The following is a 26,648-nucleotide window of genomic DNA, read 5'->3' on the forward strand; positions in this document are numbered from 1 at the left end:
AAGATGTTACCTTAAAGAGGTATTTCTAAACATTTACATAAACATTCACAGTCACTGAAATATCTCTCTTTTTACCATATATGATCTACTTGCAAATGCTCATTTGATTCATTTTTCACTCAAACAGTTGATTGAAATTGATCATTTGTGGTCTATTTTTTTAATTCTGAGTATGTGTACATGTTTAAAGTAGCACCAAATTGAGCAACACCATTACATTTACAATCTAGATTGAGGTAAAGGTGGTTTTATATTCAAACATTTGTGCATTTTTTAACATTGACAACATTGACAATGTCCCTATATTGGTTACCAAGCTACTTTGAGTATTCGGTCTAAAATAGCATGCAGGTATGACTTCAGAACAACATTAGCACTATTTAATTGACTGTGAACAATGTTGTACTTTGATAATCATTGGCTGCTAATGTGATTCCCCTATTTAGAATTTGCAATGGATGCTTTTCTGAAATTATATTAGTGAGGAGAAAGTCTGAATGTGCGAAATATAAAACCACCTTTACCTCAATTTTATAGCAGCTTTAAAATATTCAACAAAACAGTGAGTGGCAATGAAAAAATCTATTAAACATAGCAGAAGAATTGACATAGCAAAAATTATTATTAAATCCAGTCAATCTTTTTATTTTTAACATGAATGCTATAAGAAAGATACAGTTGAAACCAGAAGTTTACATACACTAAAAAAGGAACATAACCATTTAAAACAAATGTCATAAAAAATATAAATCATAATAAATCATACTAAACGATTACTATTTTAGGTCCGTTAGGATTACATAAATGATTTACATTTGCTAAATACCAGAATAATTACAAATTTTTTATTAATTTCTAGACATTTCCTTGGTATTTTTTAGCTTTGCTTTTAAACTGTATAACTTTGGTCAAGTGTATTGAGTATCCTTCCACAAGCTTCTCACAATAGTTTGAAGGAATTTTGGCCCATTCCTTCTGACAGAATTGGTGTAACTGAGTCAGATTTGCAGATTTGTCTTACTCGCACAAGCTTTTTCAACTCTGCCCACAAATTGTTTATAGGATTGAGATCAGGGCTTTGTGATGGCCACTCCTGAACATTCACTCTGTTGTCCTTAAAGCACATTTTAACTAATTTGGAAGACCCATTTGTGGCCAAGTGTTAATTTCCTGGCTGATATCTTGAGATGTTACTTCAGTATTTCTACATAATGGTCTTTTTTCATGATGCCATCTGTGCTGTAAAGTGGACCAGTCCCTCCTGCAGCAAAACAGCCCCACAACATATTGCTGCCGCCCCCATACTTCACAGTTGGGATGGTGTTCCTAGGCTTGTAAGCTTTCCCCTTTGTCCTCCAAATGTAACACTGGTCATTATAGCCAAACAGTTCAATCTTAGTTCAATCAGACCACAGGACATGTCTCCAAAAATGATTATTTTCCCCAGTGTAATTCAGCAAATTGTAATCTGGCTCTTTTGTTGATTATGGATCCTTGATTTTCCTATGTTGTCACACAAGAAAGCAATGTGTTTGAGGTTTTCCTTAAAGACTATTCTACAGTCACGCCTCCATTAAAATCAAATGTTGTCAATTAGCCAATCAGAAACTGTCAAAGTCTTGACATCATCATCTGAGCTTTTTCAGAGGCATAATAATCTTATTGTATGTAAACTTGACTTTCAAGAGAAGTTATAACAATTTCTAAACAAATATGCCTCTTATTATTCTGCTATTAAGCAGAACAGAAACAAATTTGATAATCATAACTTTCCTTAAAGTGAAAAAGTTTAGTCACATTAACATCTGACTTGAAAAAAATTGTTTTGTTCCTTTTTATACAGTGTATGTAAACTTCTGGTTTTAACTGTATATATGCTTAGGTATACAGTCAAAGACAAAACATCCCATTTTATTGTTTGCATTAAATGAAATTTACAGAAGTTAATTTGTATACTTGGAAAGCATATAAACTCAATTTACATCCGTATGTTTTTGTTCCGACTACTTTAGTAGGTACACCTTACTAGTACCGCGTTGGAACCCCTTTTTGCCTTCAGAACTGCCTTAATCTTTCATGGCATAGATTCAACAAGGTACTGGAAATATTCTTCAGAGATTCTGGTCCATATTGACATGATAGTATCACAGATTGTCTGCCATGATGCAAGTCTCCCGTTCTACCACATCCCAAAGGTGCTCTATTGGATTGAGTCTGGTGACTGTGGAGGCCATTTGAGTACAGTGAACTCATTGACATGTTAAAGAAACCAGTCTGAGATGATTCGCGCTTTATATGTGCAGTATCCTACTGGAAGTAGCCATCAGAAGATGGGTAGACTGTGGTTATAAAGTGATGAACATAGTCATTTATACATGCATGCATTTTTTTTTTTATTTAGCAGCTTTAAAATATTCAACAAAACATTCAGTGACAAAGGAAACCTTCTAAACCTAGTAGAGGAATTGTTTGACAAAGCAGAAATTGTTATTATTAAATCCAGTGAATCTTTTAATTTGTACATTCATGATTTCAGAACATCGTATGAAGGGCCTAAAACCAAACTTGATCGAGGATAGAGGGCCGAAGGTAAATATAGCTGCCATGAGTGATTTCCTAATTTATTTAATACTATTTAAAAATAACTAGAAAACATTGCTTTATATGAATTAATACAGATATATATTTTTATTATTCTAAAAATTATTATTATTATTATTATTATTACACTAGTTTTTGCCTTGATTTGTTGCTGATGTCTTCTGTACAGTCCTCTATCTGTCGTCACACTATTTACATTTTAAAAATTGAGGTTCATTTACAACATTTATTGAAACATTTAATTTCAGTTTGCTTTTTTTGTAGCTTTGCAATAAAACAAACAAACAAACAAAAAGTTTACATCTAATTAGGAAAGTCGATGTTAAAGTCATTCACCCTAACCCTCTCCATCATTCTCTCTCTTTTCTTAGATAGTGGGCCAAATCAAAGATTACAATGGGCCAACTCTTGCCCTAAGGCCATTTGGGCTTCTCTGGACTATGTGATTAGCCATATGCAGTATTCAACATTTAAAGTGGTTCACTTTTCATCAAAGTTGTCCTACAACTATTGAAAACACACCTTCAAAAACCTTTTTGATTCTCTTCAAATTTTGACTACTGTATGTATGGTCAAAGACAAAACTCCCTTTTAAGGGTTTGCATCAAATGAAATTTACAAAAGTTAATTAATAATTTATTTTATTTTATTTAGTATTATTAACGAAGTATACAGGCTGAAAAACAATATAATTAAATATGTTAATTTGTGTTTTTATTTAATTAAATTCAACTACCTTTTCCGTGCAATCTCTTTAAACCCGGGCATTCATTCGATAGACGTTAACAGAAAAACAAAAAATAAAAACAAAGTACAGTATCAAGTATCAATTATACAAAATAAAGCTATAATTCTGGATCCTGATTATTGTTTTATGCAATAAACATGGATATTTTGTCAGCATCTAAAGTGCAGATTTTTATTGTGTGCACATTTAAGTTCACACAAAAGTTAATTTATATAAGTACATTAAAAGCATATAAAATGCAAATAAAGTGTTTAATGTTGCAAATACTAGTGTGATCGAAATTTAAATCGGCATTACACTGGTCTTTTTGCTCCATGTATCTGTGATTAGGTTTTGATCCTCCTGCTGTTCTTCTGTGCTCCAGCAGATGGCGGTCTGTGTACAGATTTATTTCTGTCAGCTGGTATTTTAATATCAGTATTTTGATATGAAATAACGGCTCATGTGATTTCTCACTCGGTCCGCGAGCTTAAAAGACAAAATAATAAAAACCCAAATCCTAAAACAACACAGTCCGTGTTCAGAATTCAACATTACGAAGACTCAATTAATTCCAGAATAAATGGCTCCAATTTAAGTAATCCCTGTCTGTGAATCGTATTTTGCGCCTGGTATTTCGTTTTTTTGGATTCGGATGAGTTTTTTTCTTTCCATTAAATAATATTATTATTATTTTATAGTTCTGGAGGGCTAAATGTAAACTAAACGTGTAGTTATCCGCCTGCATTAGAAATGTCAGCCTAAAATGAACACAATGCCTTTCTTTTAATATTTTTCGTTTGTTTCTTTTCATTTATGTTCTTTATTTCTTTATTAATTAAATAATTTGCTGTAAAATATTTTATTTATTCCTTCTTTCCCCTTTTGATATTATTTTTATTATTTTGGGCATGCATATCTTGTAGACGTTACTCACAGAACGTAACATTATTTAACAACAAACAATAATGTGCTTTTAAATATACTTCACGAAAACATTTAACTAATATTAAAACTGTGCATGATATTTGTGTGTGAGACAATAAATTATGCATGATTTCATGCGTAACGTTGACATGTTATGCTGTATAAAATGAAGGCAAAAATATAGCCAATGCAGGGGAACAGATTTGTGTGTGTGTGTGTGTGTGTGTCTGTCTCTGCGTGTGTGTGTGCGTGTACGTGTGATGGGCAGATAAACACACTGGGCTGCACTGGGCTTTTGTCCCGAGGTCATGCACTTGACCTTCCGTCTGAACCGGAGAACAGCTGCTGCATCACGGTCTCTTCAGCGTCTGCGCGAGAAATCACGGCCATTTACACAAATCACTGACCACGGCCTCTCACATGGCTAAAGTTCACACACTGTACACTTCATTACAAACTCGTTCAGATTAAATCGAATGGCACAGACACACTTCAATATTTTTATGTGACTCATGTTTTAAGGCTCCGTTTGTTTATCAAATAATGCCAGATTTTTAAATTGAGATTTTCTTTATTTCGTTGTAACGAAATTATTTTCTAATGATTATTTTGTAACGAATTTTTCGTAATAGAAATATAATATAATTTCTGTGTTAGTCCAATTGCGTGGACGCGGTGGATTAATCTGAGACGATGAAAATGTGAATTAATAAAATCATTTAGTTTAACTTGATTCGTCTGCATTTATAGCCTACGAATAATTAAATAGCATTTATTTCATCTAAATGGACATTGGCAAATTGTATTTTATTGTGGAGAATATGATGGCAAAAATTATTTAAAATCAAGCTACTAAAATATTGTTCAGCCTTTTTTTTCCAGAACTGGATTTCCGACATGATCTCTGTTATTCTGGAGAGACTCCGATTTTAAGCTCCTTAAAAACATTTTTGGCTACTTGCTGTCAATTTCTTGATTTATTTGATAAATATTAAACTCAAAAGCAATCCAATAACACCTCTGAGGTTTAAGTTTGATAACTTATATAGTTTTGATTGTATGTTCTGTGACTAAGATGTTGTTTTTTTCCCTTTTATATCGTTCTTTTTGTGTCTTCAGTACGAGCCAATGTTCTGGTTTGTGTATATAATCTATAGGCTATATAACTCGTATATAATGATAATTTATTATGACAATATATAATAGCTTATATATAATAATAACTTTAATGTGATAATAATAGCTTATATATAATGATAACTTAAAGTTTTAAGAGCTACTTAGCAGAGATCTTATGAAAAATGCAAAATTTCGGTTCGGTAAAGGTTTCTTATTTTATATTTGTATTTTGATTATAATTTTATTGTAATTTCATTTTAGATTATATTATTCTTATTATTTGTGAAAGAGAATGAAGTCTGATATGTGTTTTAAGAACGAATAGGTTTGTGTTAAACACAATAGGCTATTTACATTAAGGCGTATTTTCTCTGCTAAATTTGTAGCTGTAATAATATTAATATGCTAACATATAACTTATAGTTATAGCCAATAACAAATGTTGATAATATTTTGATTAATATTCGAAGCAAGAACAGCATCACGTGTTAAATATTTACTCAGGGATTTGCCTACAATTTGAATGCTAAAATGTTAATTGCTGAATCAAAGGCCCGATATTAAATTATAATATGGTATGAATCGTAATTATACGCTCTATTTTAATTCAGAAGAGTCTATATTATACTTCAGCTCGTGGCACAGAGGTTAAACAGCACGAACGTTTTTAAGAGATGAAATTTTCCAGGTAGAAAAAGATAAATCCCAGAGCCTGGCATTTAGGCTTTTCCTCATTCAGCGGTGTTTCCCGTTAATTAGAAATTAAAATACCAAGCAATTTTCTCAATGCTGATTTCCTAATTTATAATGAATGTGTACTATAATTAGATTTTGTATTTAAACAAACCAACAAAATGAACGCATTGCAGATGTATCTGTCGTCTTTTTTAAACACCGACAGGTAAACCAAACAACAAAAATCTGACATTTTGAATTGCGTAAAATATCGCGAAAGGTGTATGACATAAAATCTATCTATCTATCTATCTATCTATCTATCTATCTATCTATCTATCTATCTATCTATCTATCTATCTATCTATCTATCTATCTATCTATCTATCTATCTATCTATCTATCTATCTATCTATCTATTTATCTGTCTATCTGTCTATCTGTCTATCTGTCTGTCTGTCTGTCTGTCTGTCTGTCTGTCTGTCTGAAGATTATATTAAAGCTCCATGATTGACCTTTCTGATCTTCTCCGATCAATGCAACGTGATTTTAGGCCGGTGATTTCCAGTCAAGTTCATGTTCATCTTATCTTAGCATCTCATAAACATTTTACAGGCAAAAACGTAACAAATAACTAACAAAATTGACACAATAAATAGTATACTGTCATTAAAATGTTGAATTTGACAAATGCTTATGTTTTAGGCTACCATTTTAATATACAATTCCAAACGAATACAGGTCAGTGTATCCACTAAAGCAAGACATAAGGCCTTGACAAAAATATGAATTAATATAACATGATGCCAATCAGTAGTCTATAACACAAATCATATTAAGAAACAACAACACAGAGTCAAAGTGTATTTAGCTGTGCACAGCAAGCAACAAATGCACATATTAATAGAACAGAAGTATATTTGCGATGTGGACTCACCTACAGAAAGGCAGTGGAGAGAGCAGGGCTTGTGTTGGTGTTGTGTGCAGATTTTGGTGAGGTTTGAGCAGCAGACACTGTGTGTGAGACGTGTGTGTGTGTGTGTGTAGCTGCTGGAGGTGAAGGTCACAGGTCAGCAGACAGACAGCAGTCACAGGCTTTAAACCGCAGAGCACATTGGTTGTCATATGGAGGGCAGAAATTGGGTGGGTTAAATAAGGATTTACAATTCCATGAATAGCATCAAGATGCCCCAATCTCTATTTGACATTTTGCACAGAGTCGTGAAGAGATTTTCATTCTAATACTTAAAAATTAAGATGTATTTTCTATATGTGTGCGTCTGGCAGCATTTCTGTCTTTATTTTTGCTACCTGCATTTATATGCAGAGATCAGTTAAATAATTTTGTTTTTGGCTGATACTTTTCATGTTATTCTTCATCATGACCTTTTGAAAAATAAACAGTAAAAATACAGTTCCTCAAAATCCATTTATATTGTCCCAACACAAATCAATTAAGTAAACAAATTTAAGTAGATTGAACATAAAACAATTAAGTTTTCCAAACAAATTTCAAGAATTGTCATTATTTGTTGTAAAGAAATGTGTAATTTAGAAACTAATAAACAGCAGAAGTCAATTATGTATTTGAATTATTTAGCTGGACATGTTTACTGTTTCAATATTTTATAAATGTTTCCTAAAATATAAGATATTGTGTTCAGTGGGGGTGAGAAAGTTGTTGTTTTTATCCAGACATTTAAAAAAAATTGATTGCTGTTTGTTCAAGCTACTTATTTAAAATGAGATGAAACGACACAATTCTTGAGTTTTTTTTGGGGGGACAACCTAATTGTTTTACGTTCAATCCACTTAAATTGAGTAAAAACGAATAAGTTAACTTAATTCCTTCATGTTGTTCCAACGCAAATCGAATCCAGCATTTTTACAGTGAGTATATTAATCACATTATCTGAGAAACTGTGGTATTATTTTTTCCAAGGTTATCATATCGTAAAAATGCATGGTTTCATAAGATTCATTTATGTTGTCTGAACTCTAATAAATTAAGTTAACTTAAAAAAGAAACATAAAACAATTAAGTTTTATTTTTACTTAAGCATTGTGTCGTTTTAAGTTCATTTTAAATAAGTGGTTTCAACAAGCAACTTAATTTATTTTTTTGAGTGCTCTTTCAAGCTTATAGAAAATAAATATTTTAATGCATGCAGGAAAAACCTTTCCTAAAACATGCCAAAAAGCATCTGTTAATAAGCAAAAACTGATAATTTTAAGATTAATTTGTAATCTGGTAAATTTTATATGCAGTCACAAGAAACTGTGTTTGTAATACATTCAATTTAAAAGTGATATAAATAAAAACTTAAAGAATAGTACATGGCATGCATATGCATAGGGATGCACAATATATCGTTTCAGCATCGATATCGCAATGTGACCATTCTCATTCCATTTTCTTTTGAATGAAGACAATCTAACATTATAAATTCTTTCCAAATAGAAATATTAAGTCATCTGGTGAAATTGCATTCATATCGCAATATATATATCGCAAAATGAAAATTCATGGATTTTTCCAATATCATGCAGCCCTAGCACACACACACACACACACACACACACACAAACACACGCACGCAGCTCTATCAAATGTAACCTTTTTTAATGAAAAATATTTTAGGTTGAATAAAAATTCATATAATCAATTCACAAATGTTTTATTAAAGAAATCTTCCTTTGCATGTGCGTTCTAGGTATGGGACGATAACAGGTTTTAAGGTATACTGTCGTTTGGAAAAATGTTCTGTTATACCATTCCTAAGGTATGTGTAAGTTTTGTGTTGGTTTATTTTTTACTTGTTTTTCACAACTTATTTAGTTTTTTGGGGCAACAGTACAGAAAAAGAACAGAAAAGGAACCTCCAAATCAAAAGCTACTGGTCCAAAATATTGTAAATGTTTCTTAATATACAATATTTTGTGTTCAATGTTGGAAAAAAAGTTGTTGTTTTATACCCAGACATTTTAAAAGAACCTATTTTGGAGCAGTAATCACAATACCGTGAAACCGTGATATTTTTATCCAAGGTTATTATATATGTCACAATCTCATACCGGCCCATGCCTAGTGCATACACTTAAAAATTCTCAGTTTCTCTGAAATTTTTTGTAAGTATTTGTTTGAGTGAAGCATAATTTAGTTTTATTGCGTAAACTAATGATGATATTTCCTGCTAATTAAAATTTTAATTGTTGCTATTTGTTTTAACCTCAGAAGAATTAAGAAATCAGTGTTTGGTGCAGTAATGTTCATTTTAAATCACAACAAATGAAAACTTTTGTTATTCTGGCAACAGTGGAATAAATCTCCAACTATTCCAGCATATGTTTTACGCAGCGGATGCCCTTCTAGCCGCAACCCAGTATTGGGAAACACTCATACACTCTCACATTCACACTCATACATTACGGCCAATGTAGTTTATTCAATTCACCTATAGCGCATGTCTTGAGACTGTGGGGGAAACCGGAGCACCCAGAGGAAACCCACTTGAACACAGGGAGAACATGCAAACTCCACACAAAAATGTTAGCTGGCCTAGCCAGGACTCAAACCAGCAACCATCTTGCTGTGAGACGACAGTGCTAACCATGGTGCCACCATGTCGCCCTCATTCTGGTCAATTGTCATTTTAAACGATGAAAAGAAACGCTATATATATTATATATAGATACAGTGCTCAGCATAATTAAGTACACTTTATTTTAAAAATGAACATTTTGATTAATTTCTCAGTGAATATGGGCAATGTATTTTGGTGCATTTAACCAAAACAGATTTATTTATTAATATAATATTTTATTTACAGAATATCTTTAGAAATTGAAAGATAATGCAACTAAATTCAAGCAAAATATTGCACAAATCAATTACAACCGGTGGTTCATTCCGCTGTGGCGACCCCAGATTAATAAAGGGACTGAGCCAATAAGAAAATGAATGAATGAATAAATTACAACCTGCAAAATTACAACTCTTTTAAATTTGGATTTAATATTTTTATATAATTATTTTTTTTTCTAAAATAATATATTATTATTTTGTTAGATAAACTCTAGATTTGGCTTTAGTACTGACTAATCTAATTCATACGCACAAATATAATATTGTAAAGCTTCCTATTAAAAAATATGAATTTAAAAGATAGATTTGTGGGTGGTGTACTCATATATGCTGAGCACTGTATATGACACACAATCGTAAACTAAATAACTATATTGTGATGACAATTTTTGTTGTTATCCTTTCATATTCAGTCAAACCCCAGTCGTCCTCTCCCGAAACTCAAATAGAGGAGCATGGTTGCCATATCAACCGGCCACCTGACGTGTTACTGTGGCAACAGCAGTATTAGACAGAAAGCTCTTATTAGCGTCCCGTCTGAGGGTGAAGGTGGAGGGTGGAGGGACATCTAGATTAAAAAAGATGAAAACAAGGAATAATGCGGCCTACTAGTCAAGAGCAAAGGCTGATAACGGATGGTTTTAAAATTTGTGGTGGATATTCATCCCCTGTAAGACTGTTAACCCTTTCAGGGCAGTATACTGGAGTCAAGTACACTGAAAAAAATTGGATTTGCTGTTTTTTTTTTTAAGGGAAGTGATTGCAAACAATTTATATGGGCTGAAAGCCAACCAAACAAACCAATTAAGTTGAACTTTGCTAATTTTAATTTGTTTGTTTAAATTCAGCCCACATAAATTGTTTGCAAACACTTACCCTAAAAAAAAAAAAAAAAAAAAGTAAATCCAATGAATCAGTTTTTTTTCTTTTTTTTTCGGTGGACAGACACATGACTGTGACGCTTGTGTTTATCGACAAGTGATAATGGCAGATGACCTACATGGCTCAAACAAAGACCTGTGTGTTGGCTAATAGCATGTTGTCTTTCTAATACAAACAAATGTTTATAATCATTACAGTTTTTCTCAGTCACTTTGGTGCATTTCTCCCAACACTAGTGCATTTCTGCACAACAGATAATGCATTTCTCAAAAAAATTTGTACAAACTACAAAACCTAGTGGATAACCTGCAAAAGTGTGTCAAATGCTCAGAATGGATAGTTCATTCCTCAAAAGCAAGGATTGATGTCAATCAAAGTGTCAGTGTCATCAAGATGAAAAGTCCTGACAGCATTGTTTATGAACAAGATACTCATATGGCTTTGTCCTGTTTTCATTATGACAGTTTACTCTCTACATTTATTTCACTGCAAAAAAAAAGTCAGATTTTGGTGACACTTCCTGAAAATGCTCAAGAAAGCACTATATTTGCACAGCCAATTGAAAACTACAGTAAAGTTGGACATCACTGCATTTAGTAAGGTATCTGAGTACAAGACACTGAATATGTATGTTTCACATTTTGCATTTGCTCTTTACAATCCTAATTTATTCACAGCATTGTGCAAAAGAATACACCCTTATTTACAACACACATATACTTTCTATGGCTAGAGCTGTGCACAACTGTAAACAATATTGCAGTACATCTTGAAACTGAGCCTACAACATACAGTTCTGTAAATCATTCATCAAATTGTTCAATTTAAAAGACATTTTCAAAAAATAAAGATTTTTTTATATAAAATTACAGATTTTGACAGTTACTTCAACTTTTTTTGTATGTAAAGGCTCAAGTAATGAAATGAGGACTATTAGTTTTATAAGGAATGACTATTCAGCATTCACAAGTTTAGTTCATTTTGACTGACATGACATAAGCAGATGATAATATAAATCAGCACAGAGTTGTATGAAAGCAATTGCTGCATGTCCAAAAGCATTTAAAATTTGTTGGAAGGAATGAGAAACTTCTATGATGTGCACAAATGACTAATTGTTTTGAGAAATGCATTACCTGTTGTGCAAATGTAAATTGTGAGAAATGCCCCAAAGCCACTGAAAAAACTGTAATATTAGTGAACAAAAACAGTCAAAATATGCACAGGATAATGATATTATGCACTGAAAAAAATGATTCATTGGATTTACTAATTGTTTTATGGTAAGTGGCTGCAAACAGTTTATGTGGGCTGAATTTAAACAAATTAAATTCAGTGATGTTCAACTTAAGTTGTTTGTTTAAATTCAGCCCATATGAATTGTTTGCAACCACTTAGCCTAAATAAATTGAGTAAATTCAATGATTTATTTTAAGCATACAGTGTCTTAAGACAGACAGAGGACTGTGATGTGGATAGGCATGAGACGATAACCAGTTTCAAGGTTTACCGTGGTTTGGAAAAGTCAAGGTTTTAAAACCACAAAGATTTTCTGTTATACTGTTCCTACTGTTTATGTAAGATTTTTTTTCATGTGTTGTAAAGAAATCTGTGCTATTAAAACTAATGAAGACAGCAGAAGTCAATGATTTATTTGAATTATTTACCCGGACATGTTTACTGATCCAAAATATTATGAATGTTTCCTAAAATATATTGTGTTCAAAGGGGGTAACAATGTTTTTTTTTTTTTTACCCAGACATTTAAATATAATATATTAATCACAATACCATGATACTATGGTATTTATTTTTATCCAAGGTTATCATACTGTCAGAAACTTATACCGTCCCATGGCTAGACGTGGAGAAGGTGATGATTATGTCCATATACACAAATGAAGTCAAGCAAAGACCTGTGTATTAATAGCACTTTGTCTTTCTCACACTAACAAATACTTATAATTATTAATAAGTCAAAATATGCACAGGGGAACAGTATTATGCACTGAAAAAAAAAGATTAATTAAATTTGCTAAATTCTTTTTGGGTAAGTGTTTGAAAACTATTTATATGAGCTGAATTTAAACAAATTAAATTTAGTGATGTTTAACTTAAGTTGTTTGTTTAAATTCAGCCCGTATAAATTGTTTGCAACCACTTACCTTAAAAACATTTGTTCAATGATTTTTTCACAATGTATGTCTTAAGACAGACAGAGAGCTGTGACCATTGGCTGTGACATATAGACCAATGATGATGGCAGATGACATGGCTCAAACAAACACCTGTGTATTGGCTAATAGCATATTGTCTTTCTCACACTAACAAATGATTATAAATATTAATATTAGTAAACACAAACAGTCAAAATGTGCACAGGAGAACAGTATTATGCACTGAAAAAAAAGATTAATTGGATTTACAGTTTTTTTTAAGGTAAACTGTTGTAAACAATTTATATGGGTTGAATTAAAACAAACAAATCAAGTTGAACATCACTAAATTGAATTTGTTTTTTTATATATTCAGCCCATATAAGTTTGCAACCACTTACCTTAAAAATATTTTGTAAATTCAATGAATCTTTTTTTCAGTGTGGTTTGTTGTATTGCTCAGACATTGAGGTGAATGATCATCTTCTCTGATCTTCAACGTAAATGATTGAATTACTGAAATCTGAATTACGTCTATTACAATATATTGACAATAATGATAACTCATCCAAAAACTGTGTTTTGACAGCCAGTATTGTGTGCATTGTCAATGCCTTTTTTTAATATGATGACTCAATTATTTTTGACTGACAGACTGCCACAGATGTCGTTTTTACATATGAATTTATGTATGATTCGCTGTGATTGGTTACTATTTTTTGAAAAAAAAAAGAAAAAAAGAAAAGAAAACGGTCATAGATTCATCGTAGATTCATTCATTAATTTTCCTTCGGCTTACTCCCTTTATTCATCAGGGGTCGCCACAGCGGAATGAACCGCCAACTTATTTAGCATATGTTTTACACTGTGGAAGCCTTTCCAGCGGGAAATGTTGTAGATTGTAATATGATTTAAAAAAAAGACTAGATTAAGAAAGAAAAAAAAATAAATGTCAAAAAATACAAGTGAAAAAGGTTTATACAGAGAAAAAATTAATTTAGTTTTTATAAAAGCTAATTAATCTTTAATAAAAAAGTAAAAAACAATAATTTTATTAATTAGTTAAATAAATTAGTTAATGCATTGATATTTTGGGTAGAAAGTATAATCCTTTAGAGCATTTTGAGGAATGTAAACAAAAACATTGGACCCAACGTATTTCCTGTTTTATGTTTTTAATTCCATTGGCTTACGAGAATCCAAAAAGAGCCACATATTGATAAGTAATGTTATGATGGCTGTTTTAACATGAAGTTATAGTCTCTTGTTACAGTTATGAAATAGTTTGATTACGAGCAGGAAATGTTCATGGGCCTTGACCTCATTGAAAAAGGCCTATATGCTTATGAATATATAAAATAATAAATGAAAATCTGTCTGTCGATCTGTCTACCTGTCTGTCTGTCAAAAATGCTAGGTTCCACACAGTGTTAAGACAGCATAAAGATATTAAATTACTGATCGGTTTTTACAAATTGAAGTGGATTGAACATAAAACAATTAAGTTGTCCCCCTAAAAAACCCTAAAAAATTGTGTTGTTTCAGCTCATTTTAAATGAGTACTTTGAACAAACAGCAAATGTCATTTTTTAATTGTATCTATGTGCTTTATAACATTGATAAAACAATGCATTAGAAAAGAAAATAAGCTGAAAACAGAATGATACTCAAAAATAACATTTTAATAAAGGCAAGTTCATTTTTAGCAAGTTGCCAAAATAGCTCTTGATGTTTATATACAGGGGCTCTAGTAAGTATCAATCAGTATAGTTTTAGTCAGTAAAATCAAACACAGCTGGACTCAAATAAAGGTGCAGAACCATCTCAACGGGGAACAGAAGAAAATGGAAAAATAATAATGAGTAAAATATATGAGTGTCAGAACAGTGTCTAAATACTTAGAACCATTTAATATTTCAGTTTTGCTTTATTAATAAATACATTTTATTTATTAATTAAGTTTATTAAAAATTTCAATAATTTTGTGTTTTTCCGTCAATATGGGGAACAATAATGAGTAGGCCCTCCTGGAATATGCGCGTGCAGAATTCCGCAGATTTTAAGACCATCGTTAATTCTGTTTATTTACTTGAGTAAATGTGTGTAAATATATATTTATTCAGTTTTTTAATTAATTTCAGTAATATCATTGACTAATGCAAAAATATTCATTTGATTTATGTGCAATGCAGTGTGTACAGTATTATTTTCTGTCTTTTACTAGATATATTATATGACAAACTTGCTTTATTTACCAAATAAAGTGAATCTAATAGGATGTGCATTTTAAACATTAAATAGAAGTTAAAAATATATTATTTTTTTATTTAATATATTAAGGTTTTAGTTATGATACTCTCAAAATAATTCCTCAGAAATCCGCAGATTTTTACCAAAATTCTCTGCAGAAATAGCAAAAAGCGTCCGCAGATTCCGTCTGGCCCAAATAATGGGGAAAAATGAGCTTAAATGATTTTAGCAAATGGCTGCAATGTAACAAAAAGTGAAAAATTTTAGGTTGTCTGAATACTTTCCATACTCACTGTATCTATCTAATTTATCCAGTCAGACATTTTTATAAATATACATGCAGTTTCTGTCATTCATTAAATATGCATTGTGAAATCAAATGTAAATAGACTAATGCACATAAATAATGCTGCTAAAAAGCCAAGTAAAGAATTAACATCCAGCGCCCTGTGTGTATGTGTGTGTGTGTGTGTTTAGCATGTTGGGGTAATTAACCCACATTAGATTAATCTATGAGGGTGGCATTTGTATCACAATGAAAACAGTGACCCCCAGCATTGCCGAGGGGCACACAGACATATAGAGGTCTGGCAGCGGGCCAAAAACACACACACACACGCGCATAAATAAACACACACACATACACACATTGACACAAGCACACCAGATCCATGCGCTCATGCATGCTGATCCATCCATTAATGAAGCGCAGTCAGTGCAGGGTGATTTCAGTTCAAAAAATGTATGATTTTATTTATACACCCCTCACAAATCTCTCTTTTAAGTTTATATTTGTAATAGGAATACAATATTATATTTGTGCATATACAGTGCATTAGATTAACCAGCATCAAAAAGGAAAAATCCAGAGAAGCAAAACAATAAAAAATGTTGTTGAAATAGTGTAGGTTGTAGTTTATCTTTGCAATATTTTGCTTGAATTTAATTAAATTATCTTTCAATTTCTGTTTTCAAAATCTGTTTGTTGGCTAAAATATTACTTTAATTAATGTATCTGTTTAATAAATCTGTTTTGTGTAAATGCACCAAAATACATTATCTAATGTCTCTTAGAAATGGATAAAAATATTCATTTTTTCAAAATGGGGTGTACAAAGTGTATAATGTTTATCTCCTATACACAAAGATTAATTGATTCATTCATTCATTTATTTGTTCAATTTCCTTCGGCTTAGTCCATTTATTCATCTAAGGTTGCCACAACAGAATGAACCACCAACTTATCCAGCATATATTTTACACGGGGGATGCCCTTCCAGCCGCAACCCAGTACTGGGAAACACCCATACACTCTCACATACAAACTCTCATACGCTACTGCCAATTGAATTCACCTATACCATATGTTTTTGGTCCATAAACTCACACAGAAATGCCAACTGACCCAGCTGGGACTCGAACCAGAGACCTTCTTGTTGTGAGGCGACAGTGCTAACCACTGAAACACCATGCAGCCCACTATTTATCACCATAATCACCCCATTTATATTAAATGAAATTGTACTACAGCACTGTAAAAAATGCTGGGTTCCACACAATCGATTTGGGCTGGTGCAACATAAAGAATTTAAGTTGGCTTATTAGTTTTTTACGAATTTAAGTGGACATAAAACAATTAAGTTGTCCCCCTAAAAAAACAAGAATTGTTGTGTTTCAACTCATTTTGGTGAAAGTTGGTGGAACAAACAGTAAATGTCCTTTTTGAGTGAGGTTTTCAAAAATTAACAATTGTTTATTTAAAATTGCTCTAATTTATGGCACAAAACATTGAACACTAGATTAAAGCGGGTCTAAAATTAATTTTCATTTCTTTTTTAATAGATACGAGTCAAATATTTCCATAATTCAGAAAATTCTAATAATAATAAAATATCTATCTATCTATCTATCTATCTATCTATCTATCTATCTATCTATCTATCTATCTATCTATCTATCTATCTATCTATCTATCTATCTATCTATCTATCTATCTATCTATCTAACTATCTGTCTGTCTACACACTGAAAAAAATTATATCTGCAAAACTGTTGCAAACAATTTATTTGGGTTGAATTTAAACAAACAAATTAAATTTTGTAAAGTTTACCTGAATTTGTTTATATAATTCAGTCCAAATAAATTGTTTACAACTGCTTAACTTAAAAAAAATTAGTAAATCCAAGGAATCATCTTTGAATCCTTTTTTTCCAGTTCACTGTAAAAAAATCCACAGTCGATTTGTGTTGACACAACATGAAGATATTAAGTTACTTGTCAGTTTTTACAAATTTAAATGGATTGAAGTTGAACATAAAACAATTAAGTTGTCCCCCCCCAAAAAACGTGTTATCTATCTGGGATTGGTCTGCTTTATTATACGAGTTATAACATTGATAAAACAATGCATTAAAATAGAAAATAAGCTGTAAACAGAATGATATTAAAAATATGAGTTTAATGAACTCATAAAGGCAAGTTCATTTTTAGAAAGTTGCAAAAACCTTGCAACTTTTTATTTTGAGTGAGGTTTCCAAAAATAAGCAATTGTTTATTCAAATATGCACTAATTTGTGGCACATAAAAAACTAAACACTGGATAAAATCAGAATTTATTTAGATATTAGAGTCAAAGATTCTTACATAATTATATAATTCAGAAAGTATTGCAAACAGTAAAAAAAAACAATAATAAATTGTTGCAATTAGATATTAATAAAATTAATAAATAGGCTAATTGTGTATGAACAAATCTCTCTGTAACCTTCAGAATATTGAAATACATAAAACCTTTACATCTGGTGTATGTTAGAGATGCTGAATGTAGATTTGTGGCGAGTGCAGGAGAAAAAAAGGCAGCCTTTAAAATATATTGTAATTGTAAGTATAGTAATTGAAATACAAACACAAATTGATAACGTGCACTAAAAGAAACACTTGAGGTTTAATTTCCATTACACTGAAACACACACTTTGACTCTGACTGTTTTTCCCAGCAGTGTCTTGCCTTATGCCTTAAGTTGTCCCACCAAGAATTTTTCTTAACTCCTTAACTCTTGATGTCGCTAGTTAACACACTCAATGCGTTTTTTTTCTTTAACACATTCCATAATTTCTAAAATATCAGCCTCTACCAAATGGTAGATATGTCGGTTTATGGTAAGTAATACATATACTATGAAAAAATATGAAGTATAAGACCAATTTATTTAAAAACATCAAATCAAAAAATCTAAATGAAACATTTTTAGTGCTAAATCATCTTTACTTTTTCATGTATGCCATGAAATATTTCAGATTCTTATAAAATTTTAAGTGTAGTAGTGCAACAGAATGAGGGCATATGTTTGTTTGATTATTTTTTTGTAAACCAACAATGCTGAGTGTGTAAATCATTATTTAAAACTTTACATTCTTTACATTTCTTCAACAGTCATATTTTAAAGCAGTCAAAATATGGTCAATCATTTGGTAGAGCAGGCAGTTAAAGGAATAAAAATAAAGAAGCACCACTCGATGTTGCGCTGATTCCCAGGGCATCGTTCTGTATGACAGAATCTGGCAAATCTGGGGTAAAGATCCCCAGTTTCCCACTTGAATTATCCTAATAATTTCCTTGCAAAAGATTCAAATGCACAGAAGGATTTAGCAGCTGTTGAAACTTTGCCCTGGATCAATAGCGACTGGATTTAGGGCTCTCGTGCTCTGTTATCCTCTTCTGAAGATCCTCCACACAGGTATCACGTAAATAGGATCTCCCAGCAGACTGTGTATTATTCCAATTCCTCTTTTTCTCCAGCTGAGAAATATGTGTTTATGCAAAGTGTCTCTCTCCATGTTGCTGAAAAATGCCTCCCAGAAATGCTGGATTGTTTTGCAAATAAATAAATATGTATACATATATATACCTAAAGTGAGTCGTGAGATTACACACTTTTTTTTTTTCAACAAGAATAAGCCTTACCGCAGCCACCCACGTTTATGGAAACCACCTTTGGCTTAACCATATAAATTTACACATCTCACAGACTAGCCGGTATGAATAATTTAGCTGAATTTTTGATTTACCTGTTCCATATAAAAGATTTACGCTAAGATGATTATTATACGACAGATCTCAGCATGTTGAACTCAAAGTCTAGGAGATCAATGATAAATAATAATTACATATACTTAAATTATGATTTTTTTTGCAGGTACATTTATATTATAATAAATAAGCTGAATATACATTGTTTTAATATGCATTACAATATTGCATTATTTAACAATCTGTGATTTGTAATATTTAAACAATGCTTCACTTGTCATATACAGAAGGACCATATAATAATAAACAAACTAAATGTGCGTTATTAGAATTTGCATTGTCATTCTAGCATATCTCTTACATATTTTTTGTTATATTTTAATAATGCTTTATTTTGCAAGTACATTTATATAGTAATAAATAAGCTGAATATGCAGTACATGGTTTTAATATGCATTAAAATATTGCATAATCTGTGATATGCAATATTTTAATAATGCTTCCTCTGGCATATACAGTAGGCCTAAATAATGATAAACAGACAATCTGTGCATTTGAATTTGCATTGTCATTCTAACAGATTTCTTACATATTTTTGTATATATTTTAATAATGTTTTTTTTTTTTGCAAGTACATTATATAATAATAAATAAGTTGAACATACATTGTTTTAATATTCATTCAAATATTGCAATATTATTAACAATCTGTGTAATATCTTAATAATGCTTCTTTGGCATATACAGTAAGACTAAATCAATATAGTGATGAACAGACTAAATGAGCATAAATTTAATTTGCAATGTGATTCTAACAGATCTCTTAGATATTTTTCATCATTCATTCATTCTTTTTCTTTTTTTGTTTGGGTCACTACAGTGGAATGAACCGCCACTTTTTTTTGTATATATTTTAATAATGCTTTTTTTTGTAAATACATTTATATAATAGTAAAGCTGAAAATCCATTGTTTTAATATGCATTAAAATATTGCATTATTAACAATCTGTGTTATGCAATATTTTAATAATGCCTTCCGCTTGTACATTACTATATCAATATAATAATAAACAGACTAAATGTGCATTATTTGAGTTGGCATTAAATTTGCATTGTCGTTGTAATATATCTCTTACATATTTAACAGATAGATAGATAGATAGATAGATAGATAGATAGATAGATAGATAGATAGATAGATAGATAGATAGATAGATAGATAGATAGATAGATAGATAGATAGATAGATAGATAGATAGATAGATAGATAGATAGATAGATAGATAGATAGATATTTTAATAATGGAATCCACTGTGTAAAACATATGCTGGATAAGTTGGTGGTTCATTACACTGTGGCGACTCCTGATGAAGGGACAAAGGAAAATGAATGAATAAATATTTTAATAATGCTTCTACTCTTACACATTTGTTTGGCTTAAATCATCTGTATATATTGTTATATCGTCTGTATATTGTACATTTTTAACATTATGGATCAATAAAACACTGTAAGAATATGAGAATCACAGAGATTGTTCATACACTGTTGTGTTCATATGGTTAATTATGATTCATTAATATGTTTGTTGTTTATTTTTAGACTATGTTTAAATGTTGGTCTTTAACAAGCCATTAATGTCATTACTTTGATATGTATGTAATTACAAGAGACTCATTTTAATACTTTTATTATTCAGGCTTTGTTTTAAACTCTTTTAGATAACAACACTGGTTTTGCGATCGACATTAAACATTTTGTTTTATGAAAAATAAGAGATGATACGCATTCAATATTTTAATAATGCTCCCTTTCAGCATATACAGTAGGACTATATACTGATAAAAAGACTAAATGTCCATGATTTGAATTTGCATTGTCATTCCAACATATTTTGTATATATTTTAATGATGCTTTTTTTGCATGTACATTTATATAAATATAAATAAGCTGAACATACATTGTTTTAATTTGCATTAAAATATAGCAATCTGTGATATGCAATATTTTAATAATGCTTCCTTCGGCATATGCATTAGGACTATATAATGATAAACAGACTAAATATGTATTATTTGAGTTTGCATTAAATTTGCCACGTCATTCTATTATATCTATAACATATTATATATATATATATATATATATATATATATATATATATATATATATATATATATATATATATATATATATTAATAATGGCATCTGCTGTGTAAAACATATGCTGGATAAGTTAGTGTGGCGACCTTTGATAAATAAAGGGACTAAGCAAAAGGAAAATGAATGAAAAAATATCAATAAAGTCAACAAAACACTTACAATAGGAGAATCCAGAGATTGATCATACACTGTTGTGTTCATATGATTAATTATGATTTATTTACATGTTTGTTGTTTATTTTTAGACTATGTTTGAATGTTGGCCTTTAACAAGCCAATAATGTCATTACTTTTGTCACTACTATATACTTGCCCAATATATACTATTGTATTTATAAAAGACTCATTTTAATACTGTTATTATTCGGGCTTTGTTTTAAACTCTCTTAGATCACAATGCTGGTTTTGCGATTGACATTAAACGCTTTGTTTTATGAAAAATAAGAAATGATACCTAATCATTATTTTAATAATGCTTCCTTTCGGCATATAAAGTACTATACAAATATAATGATAAACAGGCTAAATGTGCATTATTTCAATTTGCGTTGTCTAAAATATCTCCTACATATTTTTGTATATATTTTAATAATGTTTTTTGTTAACATTAATATAAAAATAAATAGGATGAACACATTGTTTTAATATTTATTAAAATATTTCATTATTTAACAATCTGTGAAAAGCCATATTTTAATGATGCTTACTTCAGCATATACAGTAGGACTATATAATATCAAGACTAAATGTGCATTTTTTGAGTTTACTTTCAGTTTGCATTGTCATTCTAACATATCTCTAACACACACACACACACACACACACATACATACATATATATATATATATATATATATATATATATATATATATATATAAACACTGGTTTTGCTGGATAAGTTGTTGGTTTTAATCCGCTGTTACGACCCCTGATTAATAAAGTGACTAAGCCAAAAAGAAAATGAATGAATGAATTCTATCTCTAACACACACACACACATATATATATATATATACATATATATATATATATATATATATATATGTATATGTATATATATATATATATATATATATATATATATATATATATATATATTTTTTTTTTTTTTTTTTTTTTTTAATGGCATCCGCTGTGTAAAACATATGCTGAATAAGTTGGCGGTTCATTCCTTTGTGGTGACCCCTGTTGAATGGACTAAGCCGAAGAAAAATGAATGAATAAATGAATGAATGAATATTTTAATAATGCTTCCATTTTGCAGGACACATTTATTTGGCCTAAATCATCTGTGTATATTGTTAAATCGTCTGTATATTACATTTTTGACATAAGTCAAAAAACACTGTAAAAATAGGCGAATTGCATAGATTGATTGCACTGTTCTATTCATATGATTCATTATGATTCATTAATATGTTTTGTTGTTTATTTTTAGACTATGTTTGAATTTTGGTCGCTTACAAACCATTAATGTCATTACTTTGATATTTATGCATTTATAAAAGATTCATTTGAATACTTTTATTAATCAGGCTTTGCTTTAAACTCTTTTAGATCACAAGACTGGTTTTGTGATTGACATTAAATGTGTTGTTTTATTAAAAGACAAACAAATTCAATTCATGTTTATTAGCGCTTTTTACAGTGTAGATTGTACACTTGATAGATCAAAGCAGCTTAACATAGCAGTTATAGTAAAGTCCAGATTTCAGAGTTAAAGTTCTCCTGAAATAAAAGGCATGAAAAATACAAATAAGAGATTATACGTTTTATATATGCGCCTAAAAAATGAAAGCAGCCATAAGGAGGCGCTGCAGAAACACCTGCCTCTGTCATTACTTCACACACCGCTCATCTGGCCGTGCATCCAGCACGTTTGATTTAGATAAAGTGCTAGTAAAAAGTTACATTTGGACTGTATGACAAGTACAAAAGGGCGACCATTTAATTATATTTAGTATCGGCGAACACAATGCAAAAAACATTTAGTTAATTGTTCTAAAGACAACGTTTCTTTTTGGTCTTTTTGTAAAATCTACAAAATGCATTTGCTTATTTAAATAAGATGCATGCGTATTTGTTTTACAGGATGCATGCTAAATTTGCATCTTCATATTATTGATTAAAAAATTACGAATAAACAAAAAGAGGGCACAAAGCTAAAATCTGTGAGTGTGTTTCTGCAGATGGGTGCATGAATCAGAAGTTGTATTCAGCTGTTGGTCCATCTGTGACTGATGAATTCTGCTCTTTTGTTCCTATAAAGGCTTTTCAAAGAAACGTCATTATATATGGGCTTGAAAATGACCATGATTCTGCAGCCCTGTTGACGCACGCGTTTAAATAATCTCTCGTTTTTAAGACGCATAAATTGCACTGATATTTTGTGATGCACAAACACACAGCTTATGTTGCATACAGATGTTTTTTGTCATGCAAATACAATGTTCACGCATTTGTGGCTATTTATATAACCATAACAAACTTAGCATTCGTCGAAGTGAAATCCATTTTTGGCTCTTCATGAAAAACAATGCTAATAAATATATTCATTATCTTAATAAAATTTGTGAATATATATGTATATCAAAATGCATTTTCGTATTTACTCGATTGCTCAAGTTTTAAGAAGATTTTGCACATTTCGTAAAATCCCACACACTATTTTTCGTGCACATGCATCGAGGTTGGATCAATTCTTCGGTTTTATGACAAAACGGAAACGTTGACCATAACAGCTCAACAACCATTCAAGCACGCGCGTGCACGGACACACACACACACACATTTGCACACACACATTCACGAAGAACACAAAAGAATTATCATGACAAAAGGCACAAGTAGAGTGAAAAACACTTCAGCACTCGCTCCTTTCATGTAGAAGTTTTAATGGAAACAATTTTCTTCCAGCTCGTGCACAGATGAAACATATGCCATGTGCTACTGGTAAAATATTGATGCGATTATTATAGAGATGTCGTTGTGTGTGTGTGTGTGTGTGTGTGTGTGCTATTCTCCTTTAACTCTGCCTTTAAGAAGTTTTTTTTTATACATGTATAATTTAATATTTTGTGTTTTATGTTGCATTTGAACTCCTGGCTGGTTATTTACTTTTTAAAATGTAGTCAGTAATTTATGTTGTTGTCATCATCATCATCATCATCATTAAATTTTAGAATTGTTATTTTTATTAGTAATAATAATAATAATAATAATAATAATAATAATAATAATAGTAATAGTTGTTTTAATTTAATAAATCTCGAATTAGCTACAATTTAAAACAGGATTAGATGTTTGTAATATTTGTATTTTTCAACGCAGCGGTTTGATGGAGATACGTAAAGTCAACAATAGCCTATTTATTCATTATACCGTTTCATCATAAAAATATGAAATCTCATAAATGTAGGTCTGTTTATTTATCTATGTAATATTTATTAACAATTTATATATCTTTCTCCTAACAGCTAGAAGTGGTGGAATAGCCTAAACCGCTCGGTTGTGATGCTCAAATATTTCATGTTATTTACTATTTTGAATATCGCAACCAGCTGCAACATTATTCAATATTCAAGCAATAAATAGATGTATTTTAAGAGTAAATGCACTTATTAAACAGCGTTTCAAACTTTTCATCGGGCTCTATTGATTGACATTGTTTGTAAATCAGATTTTTAGAGCATGCGTTATTACACGAGTATAACAAAACAATGCGATCCTAATTCATTGGTGCGTACTTAACATGGGGGGTATCTATTGAATATTTCCATAAATATGATACACACACATATACATACACACAATCAACTGCCTTCTAATTTCATGCCAACTTTGTTATTTTTCCCCCCTCCTGTTTATTGTTTGTTGTTTATGTGCAAATGTAAAATAGTCCTATAGTCTAATTCCATCACTTCCCCCCCTTCTCTCCTCCCTGAATCTCCCTCCTCTCTCTCTCTCCCATCCTGGAATCTTATTGATCCAGGAGGAGCTAATTATCTCTTCCCCTCGTGACTGTGTAATCAGCACATGCGCAGTGTGTTAATTCCAGCCATTTTTTTGCACGAAAGTAATTAGCAGGAATAAAGACCGGACTGATTTTTTTTCACTCTCTCCTCCTTCCTCGAACCGAAGCCAGGGCGCGTCTGTCGTCTGCAGTACAACCAAAAAACAAACCCTTTTAAATGCTTTAAGAAACACTGAAATACCTCGTTTAACTTCAGCGGCATGATGTGTGAACGCATGCATCTGCGCGAATGGGATCTATAAACGTGTTTACTGGAATACAAAGCGACGCGTCCAAATGTAAGTTTGTCTCCGATGACTGTTCTTCTCTAAAGCTCATTGTCTCCTCAGGATTTAAGTACGCGGCGTATTTACGTAGGTGTAAACAGTGTGAAGTACATAGCGCGTGCTTATGTGGCAGTCGTCGCTTGTTTTTGTTGTGTTTCTTATTAGTAAATCCTGTCGTGACATGTTTATGACACATTCGCGAATGTGTACCGCTTCCTATTCACTTTCTTTGGTGTCTTTCTCGAGTTCGGGTTGAAGTTAGAAAAGCTCTTCAGTTCTCCTACCTGTTTTTTTCCCCAAGAGTTGTCGCCCTCTCGATAGTTGCGTAAGGAAAAGAGAGAAAAGCGTAAAGAAACGTCCTTTGTGCGCGTGCTTTTGCTTTGACGAGTGCTCATGTTGCTGTTGTTCATGTCAACACTAGTGCATCAGGCTCATTTTCAGCGAATGCATCTGTTTGTACTCGCAGATCCGTCCGTACAAACGATTTAAAGTATCCAAATCCTCAGCGCGTCCTCCGCGTCGCGGCACGCGTGCGCGCGCATTAGCTTAGTTTATTTATAAAGCTAAGCTTTCTTCTGTGTGTAACTTCTGCGTTTGCTTCTTAAGTGAAGCGTGGATGGCATAAGAAGAAGAATTAGGGTGGCCCTGATGTCCTGAGCATGCTTGGTCAAGCTTGGACTTATTCCTGTGTGTCTGTGTGTGTGTGTGTGTGTGTGTGTGTGTGTGTGTATGAGCGTGGGTGTGCTGTTACCTAGAAGTGACTATAAATGTTTAATCGCCTTCTAAAATGCAATCATATTACACTTTTATTTAATAACGTGTATTAATTGAGTATTTACAAACTGAAATTGTTGATAAATCACAAATGTGTTGATAAATTCTTTTTAAATACTTCCATATTGCTCAATATGTAGTCATTTTAATTGCTATTATCTATATAATACAATGC

General features: G+C 31.3%; 1 protein-coding gene and 1 long non-coding RNA gene across 2 annotated transcripts in view; one reads left to right on the top strand and one right to left on the bottom strand.

The window, feature by feature from the left end:
- Positions 1–284: 284 nt before the first annotated feature.
- LOC137488251 (uncharacterized) lies at positions 285–26,393 on the bottom strand. The gene is made up of 2 exons (XR_015514692.1): positions 25,984–26,393; positions 285–2,339 (listed from the first exon to the last, which is right to left on the bottom strand). It is a non-coding gene; the product is annotated as an uncharacterized LOC137488251 (long non-coding RNA).
- zfhx3a (zinc finger homeobox 3a) overlaps positions 25,514–26,648 on the top strand; it is a 42,406-nt gene continuing 41,271 nt past the window's right edge. Inside the window, exon 1 of the mRNA XM_087292751.1 lies at positions 25,514–25,711. The gene's annotated coding sequence lies outside the window, so the exon portion shown is untranslated. The remainder of the gene's footprint in view (positions 25,712–26,648) is intronic.

This window comes from Danio rerio, chromosome 18, assembly GCF_052040795.2.
Source record: "Danio rerio strain M-AB ecotype USA chromosome 18, GRCz13ab, whole genome shotgun sequence".
NCBI classification, from domain to species: Eukaryota; Metazoa; Chordata; class Actinopteri; order Cypriniformes; family Danionidae; genus Danio; species Danio rerio.